Genomic DNA, 26,185 nt, shown 5'->3' with positions numbered 1-26,185 from the left:
GCTGCTTTCAGAAAGTTATTGTCCAGTACATCTCATGACTCTACTCTTAAGTATGATTAAACTACTTGATCAGCATCGATATTCATAATTATTTCACAGTTTGAGGCAAAGAAAAGCTATTAACAGACTGCTTACTAAAACACTTACATTCCCATATAAGGATGCTTAGCAGGCAAGTAAAAACATACATAATCCGCAGTATGTGAACTTGGATGTTAATTCAAGCATCAAACTTACAGTACAATTACCAACTTTTGGTTACATTTATCTGAAGAATAACCTATAGAAGATCAGTAGCCATATGACCAGATAGCTTACTCCCAGGATCCAGGCAAGTTTTTCTGAACAAGAGATTCCCCTTTTCAGGTGTTTAAAAAAATACCTCCAGAAAAGAAATACTACTACATATGACAATGTATATTACTTGTTACCATGAGCAGTTTTACTATAGAATATATTACTGTTCTAATATAAAAAGCTGTGGTATACTCTTCATCTGTAGGGTGACCATATTTCCATGTACTGAATACTATACCTCATTAAATTATTCACATTCAAGCAAGTTCAGCTCTAAATCAATGAGAACTATGCAGTTTGAACATTCCAATTAGCACTGACTTGACTGACCCCCATTAAAAAAGAAAGACTGTATAGTTAGATTCCTTTTAGTGTTAAAGCTTTGGAGTTTAAACAAAGAGGAGCAACAGACACATGGGAGGGGGTGAACAACCAACCAACCTTCCCTGTCCAGCTGCCCCCCAGAATGGACCCAACTCACCCAGTATCTTGGTGCTGCATATTCCGAGGCTGGTGGGGACAAATACATGGTCATGTGCCCACTAGACTTATGCCAGGGTTCATACCAAAACATGGCCAGTAGCTGCCTTTTTGCACTGTACTTGAGAGAAAGGATGGGAGCTGCCTTGAGCCACAGGGGAGGAGGAGACAACCTAGACAACTTGGGTCATGCCTTTGCATAGTTCATTACTTCCTGGCCACATAGTGTCGAAAAGGCAGCTAGCACCTCCAGGCTGCAGCTGGCCTCTGACATAACCCAGTAGCCTCCCATCCCCTGGCTTCAGCACAGGCAGACATGCACCAAGACCCAAATAACCTCACTGCAGGGGCTTTTGCTGCCACAGAGCTTGGCCAGAGAGGTGGCTCAGCCGAAGAGTGCTCCTGTGGGTAAGACTCAAGGCAGAGGGGGAGGGACAGATGAAGAAGGTGCTAAACCCCTTAAGGTTTGGGGTGGGAACAGGCTGGAAAATCGCTCCCTCCCTGCCACTCCAGAGTTAGCATGCAGTGAGCATTGCACTGATTGATCAGCATGAGAACCAGTCTCGCTATGTGCACTGCAGCGTCACCCACCAGCCTTGCACAGCCAGCCCCAACATCTGCCACTGGACCCCCAACTCATTGTTGGTGGTTGGGTGGCTGGTGAGCAGGGGTTCATCCAGCCACAGAACTTAAGGGAACTGATGGGGGAAGTGTTAAATACTGGACCATCCTTTTAACAATGGAACATCTGGTCACCCTATCATCTGTAATACTTTAAAAAAAGAAAAGATTAACAGAAATGGAGATTTAGAAGTAAGCACCAGGAATGATCACAACAAGAGAGTGAAAATACTCGACATTTTACCCTACGAAACAGATGATTTTTTTTTAAAAAAAGGATGCAATAAAAGTATACAAACCAATACATGACACGGACTAACTCAGTCAGGAACTTCTATTTCCCCTCTCAACATTGACAAATGATCATTTGTCATAACCAAAAGGTACAAATTTAACTGAAATTTCGAATTTTGAAACACACAGGCAACTTTAAGTCTAGGATTTCCTACCTAAGTACTTGACTCCATAGTTTAAATTAGCAGTGTGCTAAAGGAAGGGGACTTAAGTTCACTGGCTGACCTGCAAGTTTAACACAGCATGACGACTGACATTCCCTTCCAGTGTACATCAAATAAACCTATACTTAAACAGCGGAAAAGCAGGAAATATATTAAGTTATGAAGCAGAGACCTCTCAACCTTAACTCTGCTGCATAAAGCTGGCAAGAGCCACTGGGGTGTACTATAAATACGTTTCAGCCAAGACTGCTCTACAGTAATGTGACAGCAAGGCTTGATAAGGTAAATGTGCCAGTTTATGGGATATGTTCTGTCCTGCAGAATTGTATTCTCATTAATTTCCCTGCACTGCAACAGCAAATTCATGGTGTAAGGATTATTTACAGCTGGAAGCAAAGTATACGCCATGTATAGCCACGTGGTGTTTACTATGAGTATATCAACACTGCATTGACACACCCATGGCTGCTTTGTACCAGGTGTCTTGGATTCATATGGCATGGATTAAGAGGCTGCAGTATAAATGCTTGGACTCACGACGTAGCCCGAAATCTGAAAGTCTTCAATCTTGAAGGGTTCAAAAAACAATTAGATGTTTCTTTATAGTTATTTTTCATTGAAAAAGACCTCTGATGGAATTGTCAGAGGTAGTGATTAAGGATCAACATGAAACTATTGTCTGAGATTTGTGCATTAGTTACACAAAAAGTACAGCCTCTGGTGGTTGCCTCTGTTCTCAGAACTGAGCCTCTTTTACATCCATCTCACAGTGGTTATTGTTAGTAGTATTAACTTGTAAAAATTTTGAAGATGTTACCGGTATTTCTTGACTTATCCCATTATCTCCTCTTGCTCTTGCAAACACTGAGTCCCCATCATGTTCAGTCTCTATTTCATGCTCAAATCTAATCCTTCACCTTGATGCAGCATTGTACTTGTTCTTGAAAGTTTACTCCTAAAATTACTAATATCACCTTGGTACCTCCACAAGCAGCTAGTAGTTCAGTAACTTGAGACTATTCGAATTGAAATACACACTTCAATTTTCTTAAAAGCTTTTGACAAACTGGGACTCATTTGGAGTTCTTCCCTTGAAAAATAGAGCAGTAATCTTGAGTGCTCTAAGTACCTCTCACTTTATCTCTCATAACAGAGTTTCTTAGAAGGTTCCTGTTCCTTCATGTGGACTCAGCTTGCTCTGGAGCTCAAAACTGATAGGAAATTAAATGCACATTTGAAAAACACTGCTCCAGCAAGTTGAATTCCATGAATATTGAAAATAATTTATCCTACATTATGACCTGCACCAGTGGTTTTAACAAGACTGAAAATTTGCATTAACTAATGTAGACTGGGGTCTAGTATGCTATTCTTGTACACATCATTCATATAATTTTATAGAAAGGTGAATGAATACTGCAATAATTGAAATACAGAAAAGCTCTGAGGCATCTGATTAGTAAAGTATCTTGATATCCATCCACTTTCAGTTCTGGCATGTTAAGGCGCAAATCCCAACTCCTAATCACTTCAACAACATAACATTTTCAACAAGAGGCACCACTATCCCATTGCAAATTGCTTTATATTAGCATCTGGGATGCTACCAGGATGAGAGAGTACAGCCGTTATACTGAATGATATTTGCAAGATTGCATATATTTCTCATTTAACAAGAAAAATATCAAATTGCTCTTAGGACATTATTTTTTCCCCCACAATGAGTTAGCTTTACACATTCAGTTTATTTTCACAAATTTTGTGACTACAATATTCATTCAGCATGTAAATGTTTGCACCTTATCAAGGCAACCTTTCCCACAGACAGCTGCATTACCAGTAGGTGGTGAATGATCTAAAAACTAAAAAGGAGTCCTATAAAAAGTGGAAACTAGGCTAAAGTACAAAATGTGAATAAAAAACAAACAACACAAGTACAGTAATAACCTGTGAAATCCAGCATTTGGCTAACCAGCACATTTAGTTAACTGGCATGCTTGGCCGGGACCAGCTGCTGTGGGGCAAGTCCAAGCTGGGGCCAGCTACTGCAGGGCCAGTGTCCTGGCTGGTGTCTAGCTGCTCACTGCTTAGCTGGGTGATTTGTGGTAGAGCAGGGGTGGCTGCTGGCCCCAACTTTACCAACCAGAACATTTTATAATCTGGCACCCCTGGGTCTCCGGGGATGCCAGATCAAAGATTTTACTGTATGTAGGGGCAAAATTAAAAAGGCAAAGACACAAAATCAGATCCGGCTACTTAGAGATATAAAGGGCAGCAAGAAAACATTCTGCAAATATATCAGGAGGAGGAGGAAGACCAAAGACAGGGTGGGTGTATTGCTTAATGATGAGGGGGAAAAAAAAACCACAATAATAGAAAATGTGGCAATGGTGGAGGTGCTTAATGTCATCTTTGTTTTGGTTTTCACGAAGAAGATTGGTTGTGATTGGATGCTTAAAATAGTGAATGCTGGAGAAAAAGAGACAGGTTCAGAAGTTAAAATAAGAAAAGAATAAGTTAAAAATTATTTTAAAAAGTTAGATGTCTTCAAGTCACCAGAGCCTGATGAAATGGATTCTAGAATACTCAATGAGCTCATAGAAGAGGTATCTGAACCACTAGCTATCAAATTTCAAAAGTCATAGAAGATGAGAGAGATTCCAGAAGACTGGGAAAGGACCAATATAGTGTCCATTAAAAGGGAAATAAGGACAACCTTGGAAACTACAGACCAGTCAGCTTAATTTCTCTGCCAGAAAAGATAAATGAAGGAATAATTATAATAATATTAATAATTAATAAATAATTAATAATAATTAAGAAATCAATTTGCAAACATCTAGAAGATAATAAGGTGATAAACAACAATCAGAATGGATTTATAAAGAACAAATCATGTCAAACCAAACAGACAGCTTCCCGCCCCTACTTCAATAGAACAAGCCTTGTGGATAAGGGAAGGCATTAAACATGGCATATAACCATTAATAAGGCATCTGATAGTCTTGCATGTCTGTCTTACCACTAAATTAGGGGAAAACAATGTAGACGGGATTATTATAAGGTGGGTGTGTAACTGGTTGGGATAAACATTTTCAGAGAGTAGTTATAAATGATTCACAGTCATGCTGCAAGGTCATAACAAGTGGGGTTCCACAGGGATCAGTTTTGAGCTCAGTTCTGTTCAATATCTTAATCAACTATTTAGATAATGTCACAGAGAGTACACTTCCAAAATCTGTAGCTGGTACAAGCTGGGAGGAGTTGCAAGTGCTTTGGAGGATGGAATTATAATTCAAAATGATCTGGACAAGCTGGAGAAATGGTCTGAGGTACACAGGGTGAAATTCAATAAAGACAAATGCAAAGTACTCCACTCAGGTAGGAACAATCGGTTTCACACATACAAAATTGGAAGTGCTTACAAAGGAGTATAGCAGAAAGTGATCTACGGGCCATAGTGAACCACAAGCTACATATAAGTTCAACAGTGTGACACTGCAAAAAAAAAAAACATACACACACATCATTCTGGGATGCATTAACAGGAATGTTGTAAACAAGACATGAGAAGTAATCCTTCAGCTCTAGTCTGTGCTAATTATGCCTCAGCTGGAGTTTTATGTCCAGTTCTGAGCATCACATTTCAGAAAAGATATGGAAAAATTGAAGATGGTGCCAAAAAAAAAATCAGCAAAAACTATTAAAGATCTAAAAAACATGACCTATGACGTACAATTGAAAGAGCTGAGTTTCTTTATTTTGGAAAAGAGAAGACTAAGAAGGGACATAACACCTTTCATCATCAAGTATCTAAATGGTTGTAACAAGGAGGAAGGAGAAAAATTATTTAACTTCTGATAATAGGACAAGAGGGAGTGGGTTTAAATTGCAGCAAGGGATGTTTAGGTTGGACATTAGGAAAAATTTCCTAACTGTCACGGTAGTTAACACTAGAATAAATTGCTTAGGGAGATTATGGTACTTCCATGATTGGAGTTGTAAGAGCAAGTTAGATAAGCACCTGTCCAGCATGATCCAGATTGGGGTGAGCTTTTACACTGGGACCTTCTTTTCATGCCTGCAATTAGCAGGGTGACATATTTGCACATTTTTAATGAGATGGGTGAGCCTGAGTCCCAGCAGCCAATTGTGCTGCACCCACCTTATGAAATTTCCTGCCCCCCAAGGAGACTCACACCCACTTTGCACACAGCTGATTTAGATGGTGCTTGGTCCTGCCATGAGTGCAGGGGACTGGACTCGATGACTTCTCAAGGTCCCTTCCAGTTCTTGTATTATATGATTATAAACAGGGCCCAGATATATTGTGGAATTCCACAACTGAGATTCCCTTACTATGGGATTTCCCCCTTTGCTGACTAACTGTGCTCTTACCTATGAGCTCTCCATTAAAACAGACATGTTGCTAGCATTTAGAATGGAAAATAAATATAAATAAATATTACCAAAGTTATATAGTCTGCAGACAGACTACAATAATTGCTTTGGGAGAGGTGTGGATTGTTAAATCTTCAGGTGAACTATTTCACTTTTATCAGGAATAGCCATCTCATGTTTCATCCTAAATTCCAAAATATCTATTTTTAATCACAAAGATGGGTCTTCCTTTAATTATTTTGTGTACTTGCATAGGAGATATTCACTGCTCAAAGGCCAGACTGACTTGTTCAGATTGACTAAAACACTGAATAATAAATGTGATAGGATATAATATTTTCTCAGACCGTGACAATTTAGAACAAAGTATCAAACTAAAGGCTAGGATAAGTGAAATCATTAAACTCAGAATTCTCCCTCATGAAGCCTCAAGCACTCTATCATCATGCAGTTATACATCATGGAGTTTATGTTATGCATTAACATCATTTTACAGATAGGCAAGTCCTTTAACCTCCTTATGCCTCAATTCTTAAGACCACTCAGTGAGTTAGCAGAGAAGTCAGGAACAGAACTCAGATATCTTGTAGAAACACAAGAGCTAGAAGCCTCCTTCCAATGTTGTAAGCTTTAGACAGAATTATTCTAGTATATGTATGATGTCATGACTTGTCTTCTCTTTTCTGTATGCTACATACAACTGTTGTACTGAGCCACAAAAGTTAAATGATTAAATGCCTCTTTAGTTCAAAGTTGAGTATCATGGAGTTACATATGTAGCAGTACTTTTCAGAAACTAAAGTAACCATATCATGAGTGGGCTTTCATCTAAAAGAGGAACTGGCCACTTTATAAAACTACTAGACTTTCCAAATAGAAAAATACTTAATAGATCAATTATTTCTAAGCAAAAGATAACAATACTGAGACAAGAGGAACAACCAGATTTGAAATTTAATGCAATTCTGATACTTTAAAGAGACTACCAAAGAAGACCTATTCATGCAGTTTTTCCATCACTTACACGCTCACGTTTCCTAATGCTGCTACTCTTTTCTCAGGTAATATATACACTAGCATTTATGTCAGCAAAACTTGTGTCACTTGGGGCATGCAAAAAAAAAATACACTGCTGCACGACAAATTTTGTGAGCAAAAGCACCTGTGTACACATCTCTATGTTGGCAAGAGGTTCTCTCCCATTCATTGAGATAGTTGTATTATGTCAATAGGAGAGCTCTCTCCCATCAGTGTAACACAGCTAAAGCGATCTTACAGTGGTACTGCTGTGCTGTTTCTGTATGCTTCTAAATGTAGACATGACCTTAGTGGTTTTCCTTTTTAGTTGAAAACTGTGAAATGATGCCACCTCCCTCAATCCAAAAGCAATCTGCAATTGCCTTCAGCAGCTACTATATTGCTTAAAAATAGAAATCAATCTTAACACGTGATTTGGCAAACAGCAGCTTACATATTCAATAGTTCTCTTTCCCTTCTTCCCGTTTACTATTTGCCCTTCCTAAAATGTACAACATGAAAAGAAACAGCTCAGACAGCTCATATACAATTAACAGCTAGACAACAAAGAATGTCATATAACGTAAATCCATACCAGAAATCTAGTGTGTGAATCACGTAATTTCTTAAATAAGCATGGTCTTTGTATATCAGCTTCCAGAATGGTGTGATGTTTCAAACAGTCTTCTTCATTTTCCAGTAAAGACTACTGTGACTTTTCAAGGAGTCAGCAAGAAGCTTGTCAGGACCTAAGGCAGTAACTGTTTCCTCCCAATATTAGTCACAAGTGAAAAATCAGTGTCCTTGCATTTCTTACAGCCTTCCCCATCAGCTTTTTCAATATGGTTAGTTCTCACACATGCTACATACCTGACAAACAAATGGCACAGAAAAACAAAGCTTTTGAAAATTCCAGAACATAGGAGGTCACTATCTATATTAACAAAAATTGTGTACATTAACCACAATAAAAAGGTTGCAGGACTTAATGTCCACTAGAATAAGGCCCAGGACAACAATAATGCATTTTATGCAGGGAAGAAGATCTCTGTTCTTTGAAGAACTCCTCTGATTCTTTGGTATGTACCCTTCCAAACATGAACCAAGTAATGGTGTCTTAAGACAACAAATAGGGGACCACAAAGACGAGACTGAAAGAGCTAACCAAGATTTTATCAAGTTAAGTCACACTGGAGGAAACAGTGTGTGCAGAAATTGCACACTAATTTTGTATTTTTTCTGTGATATCTCAATTTGGTAATTCTATTACCACAAAAAGATTAAGAATAAAAATCACTAAGAAAAAGTGAAATAGTTTGCTGTGGACTGGAAGAGTAGGTCACTCTTCAGTACTGACACATCTATTGGAATACAACAGAAAAAAGCATTTTAAGAAGTTGATAAAAAGATCCAAGATGGGGAGAGAAATCTACTTGTTAGTGCCATATTTGGTAGATACTGATGAGGTACGTAACAGGAATTGTTCTCATTTAAAGTCCAAGTTTCTTCAGAGTCCCTCCCTTCCCAATGGGCCATTGAAATGTAATTAATGCTATTCTTAACAAGCATTCACAATATAACAGTAAATCTATTTAGAGTAGTTTAAAAGAAGAAAGTTTTAAATATGCAGTTAGTCAGCCAACTAGATTGTTCTATAGAGGAACTCTGAAGCTGAAAAAACAGAGGAAATGTATTGTTCATATAAGCAAAATCATCAAAATATTTATGCAGACTGCTCTCTTTGTTGGTCACTTTCACAAAATATAAAGACTCAGCAAAAACTATGCATTTAACTTTGTCATCCCAAGGACATCAGGACTTCAATGATATTTAACTGTCAGTGGGGATGAGTTTGAAATTTTTATAAATGCAAATAGATACAAAACATTTCTACTGTCATCAAAAGCAGTTCAAAGGCAGCATCAGTAAGACATAATGATTGATTTCACAGCTCATTGGTCCAGACATTGTTTGTAAATCACTGACCCAAAAACACAAAGGATTGCTCAGGGCCTCTAATTGGCTATGTCATCTGAAGAGACTTACAGACGGTTATACAATGGAAATCGATTTGAAACCAAAGGGTGGTCTAATAATGTTTCCTGAAAGTCCTTTAAAGAATTTATTTTAAACAAACCATATTAACCTAGTTAACAGTGCGCAGACAATGCCAAACTAGCAAACATTTCTGATTCCTCTCCCTCTTCTCCAAGTCCAAAATATGCAGTTGGCTCTCTTTATCACAGCACTACTGTACAACTACTAAAAGCTTGCTAGGATACCACCATCAGTATCTAATCATTACACAGAAAATATGAATCTCAAAAATACTTGTATAGGGTTGAAGGCAATGAATGAAGTTAGCCAGCAAGAGTCTAACTCTTTAAAAGTGCTAAAAATCCAATAGCTAATTCAAAAGGTATAGTACAGATTCAAAATTAATATCTCAATACTACAGTTGCTAGTAAGACCTGATTGCTTCAGCTCTTCTGTTCAGAAAGATCCTCATTTAATATTAGAACTGTCACCTTCCTCAACTTTTATTGATAGTTAAGACAGATGGATTCTACTGCGCACATTCAAAAATTGCTCGGAAAAAGGAGTATATTATAATGCATCAATTAACTTCACCATGTTATGTTCATTATTAAATGAGCTTTCCTAGGAAATTTTTCTGCCAGATCAATGGCATCGACACTAGTCCTTTAAAAAAAAAAAATACATTTTCACCTGGTCCAGCTCCATCAGCAGAAATATTTACATAACATAGGGCTCTGGCACCCTGTACATTGCAAGTAAATGACATTCTAAGGACATGACAGAGTAAGTAAATAACACCAATGACCACAAGCACTTTCTCTCTATTGTTGGTACCTTCTGAGGAGCTAACTTGGTGGTATCAAGAGTAGGAAATATTAAGGGGAGGGAGCTACTATTAAAAAAAATAGACTGGATCCCTAATGAAGAATCACATTTTCATTTAACGCTCTTATATACAGTTAATGCATTTCATGTAGGAAGGGCTCAAGTTAGTTACAAACTCCTCTTAAAGCCCTCTACTATTCACTGCTATTCTCCACTAATTTTTTCCATTTGAAAGCAAAGAAAAATATAGACACTTTGCCTACCAAGCCTCATTTCCAGAAACCTAGACTTAAATCAACCATACAGCAACAAGTTTAAAGGCTACTGTATATTCTTCTGGTTGTACATACTGTGCTTTTGTAGTTGGGTGCACCTGAACATTTAAAAATTAAAACATCGTAGAGCACAGGCAAAAAAAAAATGCTCGTTTATCACCCGTATCATAAAATCAGGAATTATTCCAAATGTCTTAAAATTTATTTTACACGATTGTATTATACTGCCTAGCAAGTTATAATGCAGAAGCCATAATATAGGAAGAGCAATAAATAGATCACAATCCAAGATATTTATTTGTTCCGTGTATTAAAAGGTGAGAAACTAAGACCCCAATCCTGCAAAAATATACTGATATAATTTCAATCATGTGAGCTATCTGATTTTGATGGTATTTTTCACATGCATGCTTAAGCTTCCGGTGCAGTAAATTCCAAATAACTATTCAGACATCTGAAACTACTGGGAACAAAAGTTTTTCTACTTAGAACAGCAGACATTTAGAAAGTCTCTTACGTGAGCTTTGGGGAATACAGTTCCTTTAAATTCAGAAGTAGAGAAGTAGAAAGCAAAACATTCCAAGTTTTACAGGATATCTGTGAAAGAAACATTATGAAACTACTTGGGGCTATGCTTAGAACTATCAAAGCATAAAGATTATGTAATGAACAGCACAAACCTGGGAGAATTATTCCTTCTGGCAAAAATATTCAAAAACAAAAAAGTCTTTCAAAAAGCACACATTAATTCCAAAATGCTTTATTAGAGCAGACAAGACCACATTTCCCCTATTTTCACATTGTATACCATTTATCCAAAACATATGTTTATTATAGATCCCTGTAGCCACAATTAAACATAGTACTATTTTTAAGATAATTACCTTTCTAATGAGAATCTCTCTCTCTCTTCTCCCCTGAAAAAGGGAACAAAAACTCACATTTCAGTACATTTGTCTTTAAGGCTAAATTCATATTTTAGACAACATGGTTATGTTAAACTTCAAGAAGAGACGCACACGGCTTTCTTCCTGTCTTTGAATATTTTCCTGCTCTTGACAGACAGTCTTATCACTAAGGATCTGAAATCAAAATACCAAAGCTACATACAATTCACCAATCACTATATTCTCATTACCAGCTTCAGGTATTTATATACAGTAAAATTCCTTTAAATTAGCCTCTGGTGGTCCGGCATCTGTAGGCCTGCGAGATACATGGGGTTGCAGGACGGGTAAAGAAGCTGGAGGAGCGTGGGGTGGTAAAGAAGTAGGCTCTACAGTGCTGCCCATTTTGCCCACTCTCCCCATGCACAAGCATTGACATGAAGACCAGAACAGCCTCGGGTATGCGGGAATGGAAGGAGCCAGCTCCTGCCGACAGGTTACAAGTGTGGCCTCAGCTGGACCCAGCCTGTGGTGTCTGGGCCCTACCCAGACTCTGCCCCCCACAGCACAGCACAGACTGACCACCTCTGCCCCTGCTCAAAGACACTGACCACATGGCCCGCCTCCCTTTTATCAGCCCAGCCCCGTGCACACAGGGCAGGCCCCAGCTCTCAGGCATCTATAACCCACGTGGCAAAGCAGCCTGCAGAGCTGTTGTCTCCAGCACGATGGTGCCAGCCCAGGGCACACTAAGCTCTGCAGGACTCCAGGGCCCTGCTCATTGGGCGGCAGCGCATGCACGTTTTCCTCCGCCATTGGGCATGCAAGCGGCACCTTAGAGCCTGTAGGGGTGGTGAGGAAGCTGGGGATGCGCGGAGATGGTGAGCTGCAGCTGGGTGTGGAGATGGTGAGGTGGAATTGGTGGGGTTCTGGTGCTGTTGAAGTAGGGTGCAGGAGTTATGGTGATATCCAATAATCTGGAAAATCTGGTAATCTGGCACCTGTCCAATCCTGGATGTGCCAGATTAAAGGAATTTGATGTAATTGGATTGTCTTCTTATATTCCTAAATTTGTCAACACACAAGTAGAATGCTAGCTTCTCAAATTAACCAGTTTCACTCATCCCCCCACCCCTATGGTGTGACAATTTTTAGTTCTGAACTTGATCAGGAGGCCTCTGGCAACAAAAAAATAACGTTGGAGAAGAAATATTACAAATACAGACTGATGGCTTGGTTGTAAATACCCCAGAAAACCAATCTTTCCCAGACTGTCTGGTGCTAAGAGCAAGTTCTGTAGCTTGCCTGTATTTTCAACAGTCAGAAAAAAAAAAAAAATCAGCACTCAAAAATACTGTGTTAAGAGGAGCAGATATTTTGCTGTCCATTTGTAAAAGTCATGTAGGTGCCCATATAAACTGGCTCTCATATACAATCACTACTCCTTAAAGGAGTATTATACTTCCTGCGATGACGAGCAGAAGGGGAACAAAGTGCCATGGGCTATGTCTACACTAGTCCCTTCTTTTCTAATGGGGCATGGTAATGAGCGAGGTTGGAAGACGCTAATGAGGTGCAGCCATGAATATGCCGTGCCTCATTAGCATAATGGCAGCCACGGCAATTCGAAAGTGCCGTTTTGGAATTGCACACTACCCGTGTAGACAGGGGCCTTTTGAAAGGACCCCCAATCTTTGAAAGCCCCTTACTCCTATTTGGTTTTAGGAATAAGGGCCTTTTCGAAGACTGGGGGTCTACAAAGGTGGCATATGATTCAAAAGCGGCACTTTCGAATTGCTCCAGTTGCCATTATGCTAATGAGGCACTGCATATTCATGGAAGTGCCTCATTAGTATCTTCCAACCTCGCTCATTACCATGCCCTTTTCAAAAAGAGGGGGCTAGTGTAGACGTAGCCATGACACTTTGTCCCCCTTCTGCTCATCATCCCAGTAAGTATAATATTCCTTTAACGAGTGGTGATTGTACAGGAAAGCCAATATATACTGGCACCTACATGACTTTTACAAATGGACAGCAAAATAGGGGCTAGTGTAGACATAGACATTGGGAGATAAATCAAGGAGTCTAAAATGAGTGTCAACTACCTTACATGCACTGACTGTAGAGACCAACTTTAGAAATCCCTAAAAAAATTAGACAGGTATGTAGCCAATAAGAAGTTATGTTTATGTCAATAAAAAGCAAAGAAAAAAATCTTGGATGAGAACTGGCGATGTTCCCACAACCAGTTTTGAAATACATGGCATATTTAAAACATACAACCATGAAGAAGTGATATTTGAGGAGACTGACATTTGATTGAAATGAAATGTGAGTTCACTGGTTTTGAAAATCAATTTAATGCATGCGTATTAGTTACATTTGAAAAAGGACATATCCTTCCACCCTGGAAAAGTTGCCTTTGATGCGATGCTTCTGTAAGTCTAATGCCCACCATTCTACAATATATGCACTATAAATAGAACAATCTTGTGACTTTTGGAAGAGCACAGAAGTATGCTGCTTATCTACTGATACTTATTTTTAATCATTTCACTTCCCCAATGAACCTTTCACACATGACTTGGCCCTTCAGATCTACATTATCAAAGCAAGTACAAAAAAAACCTCTATATTCTTATCTTTTAATAGATTTATTTTTCCTTCTTTTTGTGCTAGCAATTTCATCCATTTTTTAAAAGAAGAGCAAACTAACTCTGATAACCAGTGCAATTTAAAAAAAAATCAGAAAGTATTGCACATATATTATTATATCAGTGGCTGCTGAACTGATAAGCCTTTCCTTAGGTAATGTCTGGCACTGACCATATTATTATTTCCTCACAAGGATTAGCGCATCATTTTATATTCTACACGTTTATGTTGTTTAGATGTTCACAACTTCATCATATACAATTCCATATAAAATTTTAAAAAGTATAACTGAAACCTCTGCCTTTCCTTTTTATTTTTAAATTATGCTGCTTTTTTGAGTGTGGATCAGTTGTGTGTACTCTATGTTGTGATTTCACATTTTAATAACAATGCTTTTGCAACTCCGAGAGCTCTGATTTATAACATTATTCAGTATTTTTTCCATTATCTCCTTTTTATAGGAACATAGATTGATAACCAGCACAATCTGTATGATCTACAATTTTAGCATGTTTCACCATGCTAAATCTGCAAATTTAGCTTCAAAATATCTCAATGGTAGTGGTGATCTTGTTCATTCAGCATTAGCTCTGTTGATTTATAGAGATAAAGATAACATGAAATATAAACCGTAAAATATAAATAGTGAAGTCTACATGAAAAGGACAGGAAAGGGAAAAGACTGCAATATTTGCACAATTACCTTGTAAAGTGCTTGTTAAATACCTGTAAAATAAATAGGATAGATATGGGTAAATCTATTTTTAAAATGCACAAATTCTTGCTGTTTATGGTACTAGCCAAGAAAGATTTGCAATATACCATTTGAAGAATTTATTCACTAAATACCATACAAATGCAGAAGGGTAACTCCAATGAGAAAAGCAACTGATTCAGCTATTTCTATTAAAAGTGACTGCACAAACAACAGAAATGATCAGATTCTTCTCACATTCCAACAAGCAAAAAACCAAACAATTACTAAGAACACAGTACAGACTTACCACGACTAAAGCTCCACTGAAGGCAAAGGAACCTCTGTTAAAACGCTTTTCAATTTCACCTTAAATCTGCAAAACTGTCGCAGAACGTTTTTCATGGCAACTGTTACTAACTGTATCTGTCTAAGGCTAAGCACAGGTACTCTGAATGCTACAGAATAACACGGTGCACCACTTTATTAACAACTCTCATAAAAGAACAACCCCCGAGAGAGATTCTTTCCTACTCTAAGATATATAGAGCTAACTTAAAAAAACAGGAACTCGACCACCACCCACACATCAACAGGTTACTGCAGTGAGATGATAATGCCAAGAGAGCTGCCCACACCAATGAAGATTACAGAGAAATAATGGAGTGCACTTTAAGCTCTTCATATTTCAGCCAGCCTGTCTTGACAGTTTCTCTAACAGGAATATTTCCTTCAGTTTACATGTAGGAACTTCTTGGAAATTATTTCATACACTTCAGGCTCCAGGTGGCTTTGCCCTAACAAATCTTTGTTCTCTTAAAATTCCAAATGATCTTTCCAAAACATCAATAGGTACAGATTTGCAAAAATGAATCGTCTCACTGTAAAACAACCTTAGACATAGTATTCTTGATCTTGATTACAGGAGAAGGACATATTCACGATAGCTTCAAAAATATTTTCAACTTCAGCTCAGTTTTTGCACAAATTCAAAAAGATATTCCATCCACTCAGCCCAAATATGTGCTAATAAATACAATACAGTCTTTTGGTGGTTACTTGATAACGAGTACGACGTCTTCATGCCATCCTCCTATTTGTGAGTCCAATGATGGCTGATCAGCCCAGTTCTAGAGCTGCAGGTCTTATGAGAGAAGGGGCAGGAGTTGGTAGCTGTTGCAGGGGCATGGGGCAGTTTTTGCTCTTTTCTTCTTCTCCTATATTGTGCAGTGGTTATTCCAACACTACTGTATGCTGTGCAGGTTTCACATGCATACAAGTGTCATTTGAAAGCACATGAACAATCAATCATCAATGCTGCCCCAGGAGAATCTTAACTATCTCTTGGGAAGATAGTTGCATGAACACTAGCGTCCTGGAATAGCTGAACATGACCAGCACTGAAGTCATTATCATTCACCAACAACTTCACTGGACTGGTCATGTGGCTCAGATGTCTGATCAGTGCCTCCCAAAACAGATTCTGTTTTCCGAGTTGCAGGAAGGACAGCGGAATGTTGGAGGCCAGAGGAAGTGATATAGGAACGTGCTGAAGGCACACATGAAAAAGTGCAGCATTGGTGTTAACATTTGGGAGAACCTTGCCCAGGACCACCCCTGCAGAGGACAACAGTAATCCATAAGGGGGTGGCACAAAATACAGTACCACAGTTTTTGTCTGGAAAAAAATGAGTTTTGCTGATCTAAAGTATCCTGTAGTATTTAGGACCCAGTCATACAACGATTTGCACATGTGCCCTGTCTTTTTGTACTTTCCTTGTCTGTTTCTTTATGAAGAAAAATGAATCACAAAAAATCAACAATAAAAGCCCTTATTTGCCTTTATGGAAGTAGATCCACTGACTGTAGTGGCATTACCCATTGAGAGTAAGGATCATGGCCTCATTTTATTAAAAAAAAACACTTGTAACAGAGGTGCCTTATTTACTGAATTATCTGCATGTTTGCTATCAGTAGCCTCTTTCTAAATGCAAGCAAAAAAAACAAACTGTTTGAAACCTGAAAGTATGAGTCTAGTGAGCGTGATTCTTTCTCCCACTGCCTAGAATGATTTATGGACAAGATAAGTTTATTTACTAGCTTCTGTACTGTAAACCAAACACACACATACAGAGGACATTGGTTGCAGCTATGATACATTACCCTTTTAGAAGGGGAATGCAAATGCAGCCAATCAGAAATGCAAGTGATGATCTGGTTTACATACTGTGTGCCTCATTTGCATAATGGTGGACACTCACCAGTCCACAGGTGCTGTTTTGGGCGGGGGGGGGGGGGGGGAGGAGGAGACAAGCAGTGTAAACAGGGTTCATTCAAAAACAAACCCCCATCTTCAAAAGAGCCCTTCTTCAAAAATGAGGGGGGGGGCAGCTGTAGGCCAGGAGCAGACACAGCCTCCCCCCATTCCAAACATGCATCCCTAAATTCCTCCCTCCCATGATGAGTTGTTGGACAGGGAGTGCAACCCCAAGGAGTGTAGCCCCAAAGCTCTCAGGAGGAGCTGCTGGCTAAGGACCACTGCCCTGGCTTCCTGGGAGGAGCTGCCGCCATAGCAGTGTCACCCTCTCTGCCATGTGTGGCCTAAGTAACCCCCCCACATACACATCCCAGCCACCTGTCCTGAGACCCCTGCCCTAATTTCTGCAACCCCATCCCCTGCCTTGAGCACTCACCAACCCTCTGCCCTAAGCCACACACAGCCTGCCCTTCCTCACCCATACCCCTCACTTCAGCCTACATTTTTCTTCATTTTTGAAAAAATGCTATCATTGGAAAAAAGCACTTGTGTGTTTCATTTATTTTAAAAAGATTGCTTCAATTAAAGCCGAGCAACATCGGGTACTTCTGCTAGTAACATAATGCAGTACAATAACTAATATTTAGTGGAAGCTCCTGCACTAACATTCTCTTGCTATATTTTTGTATAACAAGATGATTTATTTTTCTCTGGTCTTCAAAACAACTTCTAAATTTAAAGACTGTTAAGCAATCTTGATGTATACATTGTATCCTTGCACAGGCAGATTCCTGAACCTGCAGAAGACGCCAGGGAATTCAGTGGGGCTCCATGTGGGCTCAGCAGTGGGCTTGCTTGCAATGCATTCAATGAATGATTGGGTTCTTCCAATTTTTAAAAAATAATTTTACCTTCCCCGTCTACTTAAAGGACCCCCTCAGACAGAAGAAACTGACTAACCCACACAGTACATACTCTGAAAAATATTTTCCTTCTAACCTCTTTCAGTTATACACACTGAAGAAATTAAACAATAGGCAGATAAGTTTTAGGTAAAAGTATGTTTTTAAGCTGATGTCCTGTTAAGGTGTTTGCATGTTTTCATCATGTATTTTGAATAACGAGAGACCCCATTTTCTACACTTTCATTTGTAAAATTTATTTAAATGTATTCCTATATGTCTGAAGGTTTTCCTGACTGCATAAGATTATCAACAGACTCCAAAAATACTAAACAAAGTAAATATAAAGACACACACAGACACACACACATTCATGCCCCAGGCAATCACTTTTTTTTGTTACAGTTATAATGCCCTTCCCATTCACCCACATCCTACACTACATTTCCAGTGCTTGGTCTGCAAGGTCTAAATGTAACCTCAAAGAGGCAGAGAATTCCCTTTAAAATCAGCACATTTTAGGATGAAGCCCATGTTCTTTTAAACTGCCTAGCCCCTTACTTTCTAAAGGCATGATACAAGAATATTTATGTTCATCATTGATTACCTTTAAATGCAATACCTCCAAAACTATTTAAAATATATCTAGGTTATATAACACCTATAAACTGGAATTTAGTCTGCAAATTTTGGCCTAGTCACTACATCTTCCAGAATAGCACAACTACTAATGAACACTGTGATTCAGCAAGGTAACTTAAGTACCTGCTGCACTGATGCCTAAAGGATTGCATCTTATTGAGTTTTGTTACCAGTCTGGATTGTGATCACTGTCTTTTTATTTATTTAGTGCATTTCTAAAACTTTAATGAAACTGATCTGTCTTCTTGAAATCAGCATTGTTGGCAACGCTATATTTAATCTTTTTGGTTTTTAAGATGTAACTGCTGACAACACATTTTAGAGTTTATAAAATAACCTTCAACCCTTGCTCTCAAAAGAAACATGGTCAGAAGGATTTTTAGCAACTATTAATCAAAAAGTCCACTTTACTGCCATCATAAATGGAAAACATTTTTAAAGGACTGCATGTGTATGTTCCACAGCCATAAATATTGTTTTCACCATTCTACACATTAAAACATACACAGCTCTGAGAATTCTGACAATTCAAATAATAATTCCTATAATAAACAAGAATTTTAAAGAGTTTAATGTATGCATATCAGATTAGTTCTGTTAAATAATTTTTATAGCATGTTGGAGGGACCAACCTTATTGGCCCTGGGAGCCATATACGAGAATCTTCAGAAAAGGGCTATGATCTTGGTAAGTGATCCAACCAAGGGTATGTCCACACTACACAGATTTTAGTGACTAGGGTGTGTTGATACAGCCTTTTTGCTAAAAGTCAGCATGTGTGAGTGCTGTCTGTCTGCACTTTGTAGACAAAATACTTCCACCCCTATAAGGGGGTTTTGCTTTGATGCCAGGGAAGTGCTTTTCCTAACAAAGAAGTGTTCACACTTCCACTTGCAGGGCAAAACTCTTGTTTATTGAGGGCAGTGGTGTGTTAAACAGCTGTGAACAACAAAACTTTTGTCGATCAAAAGCAAATTTAGATATAATATAAGGTGGGTTTGACTGACTTCACTGAGGCTTGCCAGGGTGTAGAGTTTGTCTGGATGTATGTCTTGGGGTCAATGAACACTAAAATTTAAATGTATTAAGGTTAAATTTATTCAGGTTGAATTTTTAGCACCCAATTGTGTAAAGTCGAGGGTGCATGTCCCCACGATGTGCATGAAATTGACAGTGTGTGCCCTCAGTCGCGTGGGCAGCTTCAACTTTGACACAATACCTGCTACCCTGTTACATTGTGGTCTTCTGTTCTAGTGTCTAACAGGACAAGAACAGTGCAGCCTGTGGTTCTGGATATGTGTTGTCGGCCTCCCATAGTGCAGTTATCTCCTTCCCCTCATGCTTGAAAGCAATACCCTATGGTGTTTTCGTGCCCTTTTTTACTGGTTATCTGTGCAGACACCATTGCAAGGCTAGCATGTACCCCATCCAGCTTCAAACTGTTGTTGCAAGTATTGGGAACTCTTCATGGATTCTGCTGCAGTACATGCAGAGCCTAAGCAGCAATCATCAAAGCGTTGTCCTCTGAGGAAAATGGGGAGAAGATGGATGTACGCAATGCTATGTAGACAGCGGAATGCTGGTTTTGGAGCTGTGAAACAAGCTTAGACTGCTGGGACTGCATTGTTCTGCAGGTATGGGACAATCAGCAGAAACTATGAAATACAAAACATCCATGAAATTGAGTTTATGCATGCGGAACTTTGTGAATTGCTTTCCCACGCCATTAGTACCGGAACAAGACCCGCTCTGATACTTCAGAAGCAAGTGGCATTAAATCTGTGGATGCCTGCAACTCCAGTGGGCAAATCTGCAGTGGGGGCTGCTGGGATCTAAGGGTTCAAGACAATCAATACAATGACTCTGAGAAATGTGCAGGACATAGTGGATAGTTTTGCAGTGATGGGATTCCCTACCTTAGGCAGGCCAATAGATGGAATGCACATCCCTATCTTGGCACCAGACCACATTGCCACAGAGTACTTCACTGGAAGGGGTACACCTTGATAGTGTTGTAGGGTCAATGGATCACAAGGGCCATTTCACCAATATCAACGTGCAAAAGTCTGGAAAGGTGCATGATGCATACATGGTTCAGGAACTCTGGTCTGTTCTGAAAGCTGCAAAATGGAACTTTCTTCCAAGACCAGAGAATTACCATTGGAGATGTCAATAGTGATCCTTGGATATCCAGCTTACCCCTCGCTCCCTTGGCTCATGTCCAGGTAGCCTGGACTGCAGTAAAGAGAAGTTCATCTACAGGCTGAACAAGCACAGAACAGTAGTAGAATGTACGTTTGGATATTTAAAGGCCAGGTGTAAGCATTTATTGACTCTGTTAGACTTCAGCAAAAGCAACACTCTCATAATTGTGGCAGTGTGCTGGGTGCTCCATAATATCTATGGAGAGAAAGTGGGAAAGTTTCATGCCAGGGTGGAGGATCGAGGCAGATCACCAAGACAGTAATTATGAATAGGCAGACACGAGGGCAATAATAGAGCATGTGAAGGGACAGTGCTGATCAGAGAGGCTTTGAAAAAGAGGTTTGGGAATGACCAGACAGTGAAATGAGTCAGGTCTGTCACTGTTTGAGATACTCCCAGTATTAGGTGTGCTGGCCTCTAAACCCTGTAAACCTTCCCCTTCCCACCTGTGTAACACAAGCAACACAGATACTGTTGTTGAGAACGTATATGTTTTTACTTAGGGAACAAAAGGAAGCACACAGTAAAGAAATCCAGGGCAGGTGCTTTGGAGAAAGGTAAGCAAGGGCAAGAGTCATTTTGCAGTTGCAGAAGTAGGACTGTCCACCTTATGCTCTGGAAGGCATCCATGGGGTTTGATTGGAAGGCTGCCCTTAACTCCCCCTCTCCCACCCCACATACGCTCTAGGGCAGGGGTGAGCAAACTTTTTACTTTTGGGCCATATTTTTCATCCCTCCAATTAGTACCCCTCCACCCCTCACAGATATCTGTATAATATAACCCAAACTAATGGAAATTTCAGTTATGTTCATAGGAAAAAATACCCCTTTGGGATGTGTAAGAAAATAAGTCTGTAGATTGTAAAAACTTTATTAATCGGTATATAAATGTGAATACACACACAGAAAAACAGGAATACATTTCAACGTTTTTAGTGAGATGGATGAGCCTGAGACCCAGCAGCCAATCATGCTGAGCCTCCTCTTAAGAAATTTCATGCTACCCTGAGGGGATCTGTCATGAAGGGGTTAATCTCTTCCTGAAGTAATTTCAGCCCAGGTGAGCCAATGGGAGCGGAGTGACTTTTTCAGAACTGAGGACAATTGCAGTTTTCCAAGCTTTTTGTCTCCTGGGACAGCAGAGAGAAAGACAGAGGGAGGAGATGTCTCCCAGGCAATTGGAATGAAAACAATAAATATCCTGTCTGTCTCAAAATCAGCCATTGAGGTTTAAGTGAAAAGGAAATGTATGGTTAGATGTGACCAGCATATGCTTACTTTGAATTTGGTTGGACTGGCTGTTTGCTTATTAGCTTGTTTTTTTGTTTGCTGCTCTGTTCTTTTTTGTTGTTCTGAATTGATGTTTTTCCTCCCGTAACTTTTAAGATGAATCTCAGGGAAATAGTTTTGTCTGAGTGCAACCCCATGATTTATTTTCTCTTGTTTTGTGAATGGATCACTTTTTTAAGCAAATGATCTGATACCTGTGTCCCAAGTAGGGTCTCTGCGTACGTATCTTCAGACACGTACCTATCAAGCTAGCCTGCTGTTCTCAAGCCCTCTGTGGAGAGTAGAATGGGGGCTGGAGTATTCCCCACAGGGAAAGGGGCCTCCCAAGGACTGGGGTGGTAGCAGCCTACCTTCCAGGATCCAGGGGATTTGTGACCTTGGGGAGTTTTCAAGTAAAGCCTGTGTATAGGCAAGGTGTTTTTAAGTTTTTGCAGGCCTCCACTTTCTGCGCTCAGAGTGCCAGTGGGGAAGGAGCCCTGACAGGGCCAACCCCCCACTTTGCTCACCCTGATTCTAGGCCACCTGGGAGAGCAGGCTATAGAACAAATTGAGGAAGTCATGTGGTTTAGTATGGCCCAGCGGGGGGCTCTTTGCTCCTCTACCAGGCACCTCAGCAGCTGTGTCTGATGCCCCATGAGTCTCAACATCTCCTTCAGGGTATGGGCTTCACATTGCCTGAGCACTCTTCTCTCCTCGCAATCCATCCTCCTCTCTTGCAGCACTGTTTTCCTCCACACATTCAAGTGTGCCATGTCCAGGCAGGCAGATTTCATGTGCTCAAGGAATATATCTTCCCGAGTCTATTTTTGCCTTTGGATCTGTGCTTGTTTAACAGCTGGAGGTGCTGGGAGACTGGACAAAAGGCTCACTGTTGCACCTACTGTAACAAAAAAGTGAAGCACAGACATTAAGCCAATATATTCACTGCAGGTGAGATTCATTCAAGAGCACACAAGGTAGTTTCATGAAAAAGTATCCATGGAATACAATAAACGTGTTATGTACAAAGGCCAAAGTTATGCTTCTAGGTGGCCACAATTCAGCAGGATACAACACAAAGATCTTAAGGCAGCAGCTTGACTCGATTTGTTGCCATGCACGGTAAGATATGCTTTGAAACCCTGTACAGGACAGTGGCTGCAAAAAGCAGGTACTGTAGCTGTGCAGGTCTTTGCCTTTGTAACGGACGTACGTGGCACACTGGCATGGCAGCAAGCCAGGGCAGAGCAGAGTCAGGCTGGGGCACTGGTGGTTGCTGCGTGTTTAGTACAAACACTTCTTTGCCAGGGGAGTGAAACCTCCCTTTGCATAGGGGCATGGGGAGGGGAGATGGATTACCTCAGTGGTATCAGTTACATGGCTTCCCCTGCTTCATCTAGATTGTCATGCACAATATCTGTCTTTTCCGGATCACACACAATTATAAGGTGTGGAGGCTCACTGAATGTGGCCAGAAACCTGGACCTTATGCTGCACTGCTCTGTGCTACAATGACGCCAGATCAATTTCTACTGGCCTGACATGGAAAGGTGTCAGAATAAGGCAGGCCTCCCCAGAAACCCTGTGAGAAGGATTAAAGAGTGTCTCTCTGAGGCTGTCTCTACACTTGCATTTCTCTTTCGAAAGAGGCATGCAAATAAGTGGAATTGAAAATGCAAATGAGGTGCAGATTTACATATCTGGCACCTCACTTCCATATTCTTATTTCAAAAGAGCTTCTTTCGAAAGAAGACCAGTGTAAACTCTGTATCAGAGAGGTAGCCGTATTAGTCTGTAGCTTCGAGAACAACAAGAAGTCTTGTGGTACCTTATAGACTAACAGATATTTTAGAGCACAAGCTTTTGTGGGCAAACACCCGCTTAATCAGATGCATGGGGGGGGTGGTTTCAGAGGGGTATTTAAAGAGTGGGGTCCCAGTGAAAGGGAGGGCCAGGGCTGACTAGGTCTATTCAGCAAGGTGGAAATGACCCAGTATCTACAGTACTTATCAAAAGAGGAAAAAACAAGTTAGATCAGACAGGGGGATATGAGCCTCTGTGAGAGTCTAATGGGGAGATATTAACACCCAGGGCAGAGAAGCTGTTTTTGTAAGCTGCGAGCCACTCCCAGTCTTTGTTTAATCCTTGGTTAATGGAGCCAAATTTGCAATTGCAGCTCAGAGATATCTCTCTCCATGTGATTTTTGAAATGTCTTTGTTTCAGGACTATCACCCTTAAAACTAACAGAAAAGTTTAGAGCATGAGCTTTCGTGAGTTAACTCACTTCTTCAGATGCTGGTCCTGGAAATCTGCAAGGCCAGGTATAAATAGGCCAGAGCAAGGCTGGGGATAACGAGGTTAGCTCAGTCAGGAAGGCTGAGTAGTATTGTCATCAGTAGATCTGGAGGTGTGAACTCCAAGAGAGGGGAAGCTGCTTTTGTATTTAGCCAGCCATTCACAGTCTTTGTTTAATCCTGAGCTGAGGGTATTGAATTTGCAGATGAATTGTAGCTCAGCAATTTCTCTTTGGAGATAGCTATCCTGCAGCAAAGAAATTTCAAGACCAGACTCCAAAGAGAAATTGCTGAGCTACAATTCATCTGCAAATTCAATACCCTCAGCTCAGGATTAAACAAAGACTGTGAATGGCTGGCTAAATACAAAAGCAGCTTCCCCTCTCTTGGAGTTCACACCTCCAGATCTACTGATGACAATACTACTCAGCCTTCCTGACTGAGCTAACCTCGTTATCCCCAGCCTTGCTCTGGCCTATTTATACCTGGCCTTGCAGATTTCCAGGACCAGCATCTGAAGAAGTGAGTTAACTCACGAAAGCTCATGCTCTAAACTTTTCTGTTAGTCTATAAGGTGCCACAGGACCCTTCGTTGCTGCTACAGATCCAGACTAACATGGCTACCCCTCTGATACCCTTAAAACTGACACTGAGTGTCCAGGGAGATTGAAGTGTTCACCCACAGGCTTCTGTACATTACCATTCCTGATGTCTGATTTATGTGCATTTATTCTTTTATGGAAAGACTATCCAGTCTGGCCAATGTAAATTGTGGTGGGGCATTGCTGGCACATGATGGCATATATTATATTAGTAGATGTGCAGGTAAAGGAGCCCCTGATGGTGTGGTTGATATTAGGTCCTGTGATGATGTCATTGGTGTAGATATGTGAGCAGAGCTGGCAGTGAGGACTGTTGCAGAGGCTGATTCCATGCCTTAAGTCACTCGTTTGTGATTTGTAGTGGCTGGTGAGGATTTGTTTAAGGTTGGCAGGCGGTCTGTAGGTGAGGACAGGCTTGCCTCCCACGGTCCGTGAGAGTGAAAGATCATTGTTCAGGATGGGTTGCAGATCACTGATGATGCGTTAAAGAGGCCTGAGGTGGGGGCTGTATGTGATGGTCCTTGTGCTCTCTTGTTTTCCTTGTGAGGCCTGTCTTGTAGCAGGTGGCTTCTGGGTACCCATCTGGCTCTTTCAATCTGTTTCCTCACTTCCTTAGGTGGGTATTGTAGTTTGAGGAAAGCTTGGTAAAGGTCTTGTAGACGTTTGTTCCCATAAAAAAAAAGGGGAAGGAGGATTCTTTCGAAGATGGGGTTTACTTTCGAAAGAGCAGTGTCTACACTGGATTTCCTCTTTTGAAAGAAGCTATTTTGAAATAAAAACATGCAAATGAGGTGCCAGATATGTAAATCTGCATCTCATTTGCATTTTCGATTTCCCTCATTTGCATGCCTCTTTCGAAAGAGGAATGCAAGCGTAGACACAGCCTGAGAGTTTTATAGTAATGTGCAGGTAAGATTTCTGCTCTATCTCCAGACACTTTAAATTGTTCCAGGGGGCGCCCATGTGAAGGTAAAGTGGCCACCACAGATCATATCCAATTGTCTTAAACCATTTGCAGCATGAGTAAAAATGAGAACTCACCAGAACCGCCTTCCTCACAGTCAGTGTCTGGTAGCAATACGTCCTGGGAAAAGGGGATTGGCTCCAAAGTTTAAAAAAAGGTCCTGGCCATCAGTGAGATTGTCCGCTCCATTTATCCGCTCACCATTCTCCTTCCCTGTTCATCAACTATGTCCTCCCCACTGATGCCAGAGACCACCTGAACAATCTCATGGGAGATATCCAGAGGACAGTGTCGCCCTCCTGCCCAGTATCCCATGCAACTTCTCACAGAAGCAGCATGTTTGTGGCAATGACCCAGACCTTCCACAGCTGGATGTTCCAGGTGTATCCTTTTTCCA

The 26,185-nt window shown here is 40.4% G+C and overlaps 1 protein-coding gene across 6 annotated transcripts in view; it reads right to left on the bottom strand.

The window, feature by feature from the left end:
- The window catches only part of PEAK1 (pseudopodium enriched atypical kinase 1), a 221,299-nt gene that overhangs the window by 186,427 nt on the left and 8,687 nt on the right, over window positions 1-26,185 (bottom strand). For 2 of the 6 annotated variants that reach the window (XM_075007165.1, XM_075007173.1), the window contains exon 2: window positions 11,299-11,331. The exons of 2 other annotated variants lie outside the window; for them this stretch is intronic. The gene's annotated coding sequence lies outside the window, so the exon portion shown is untranslated. Of the gene's footprint in view, window positions 1-10,931; window positions 11,012-11,298; window positions 11,332-14,661; window positions 14,685-26,185 lie in introns of all 6 variants that reach the window. 2 more of the 6 variants (XM_075007167.1, XM_075007171.1) reach the window with 2 other exon arrangements.

The sequence above is a fragment of the Carettochelys insculpta genome, chromosome 12, assembly GCF_033958435.1.
Source record: "Carettochelys insculpta isolate YL-2023 chromosome 12, ASM3395843v1, whole genome shotgun sequence".
Lineage (NCBI taxonomy): Eukaryota > Metazoa > Chordata > Testudines > Carettochelyidae > Carettochelys > Carettochelys insculpta.
This window is presented reverse-complemented; position numbering and strand designations above follow the sequence as displayed.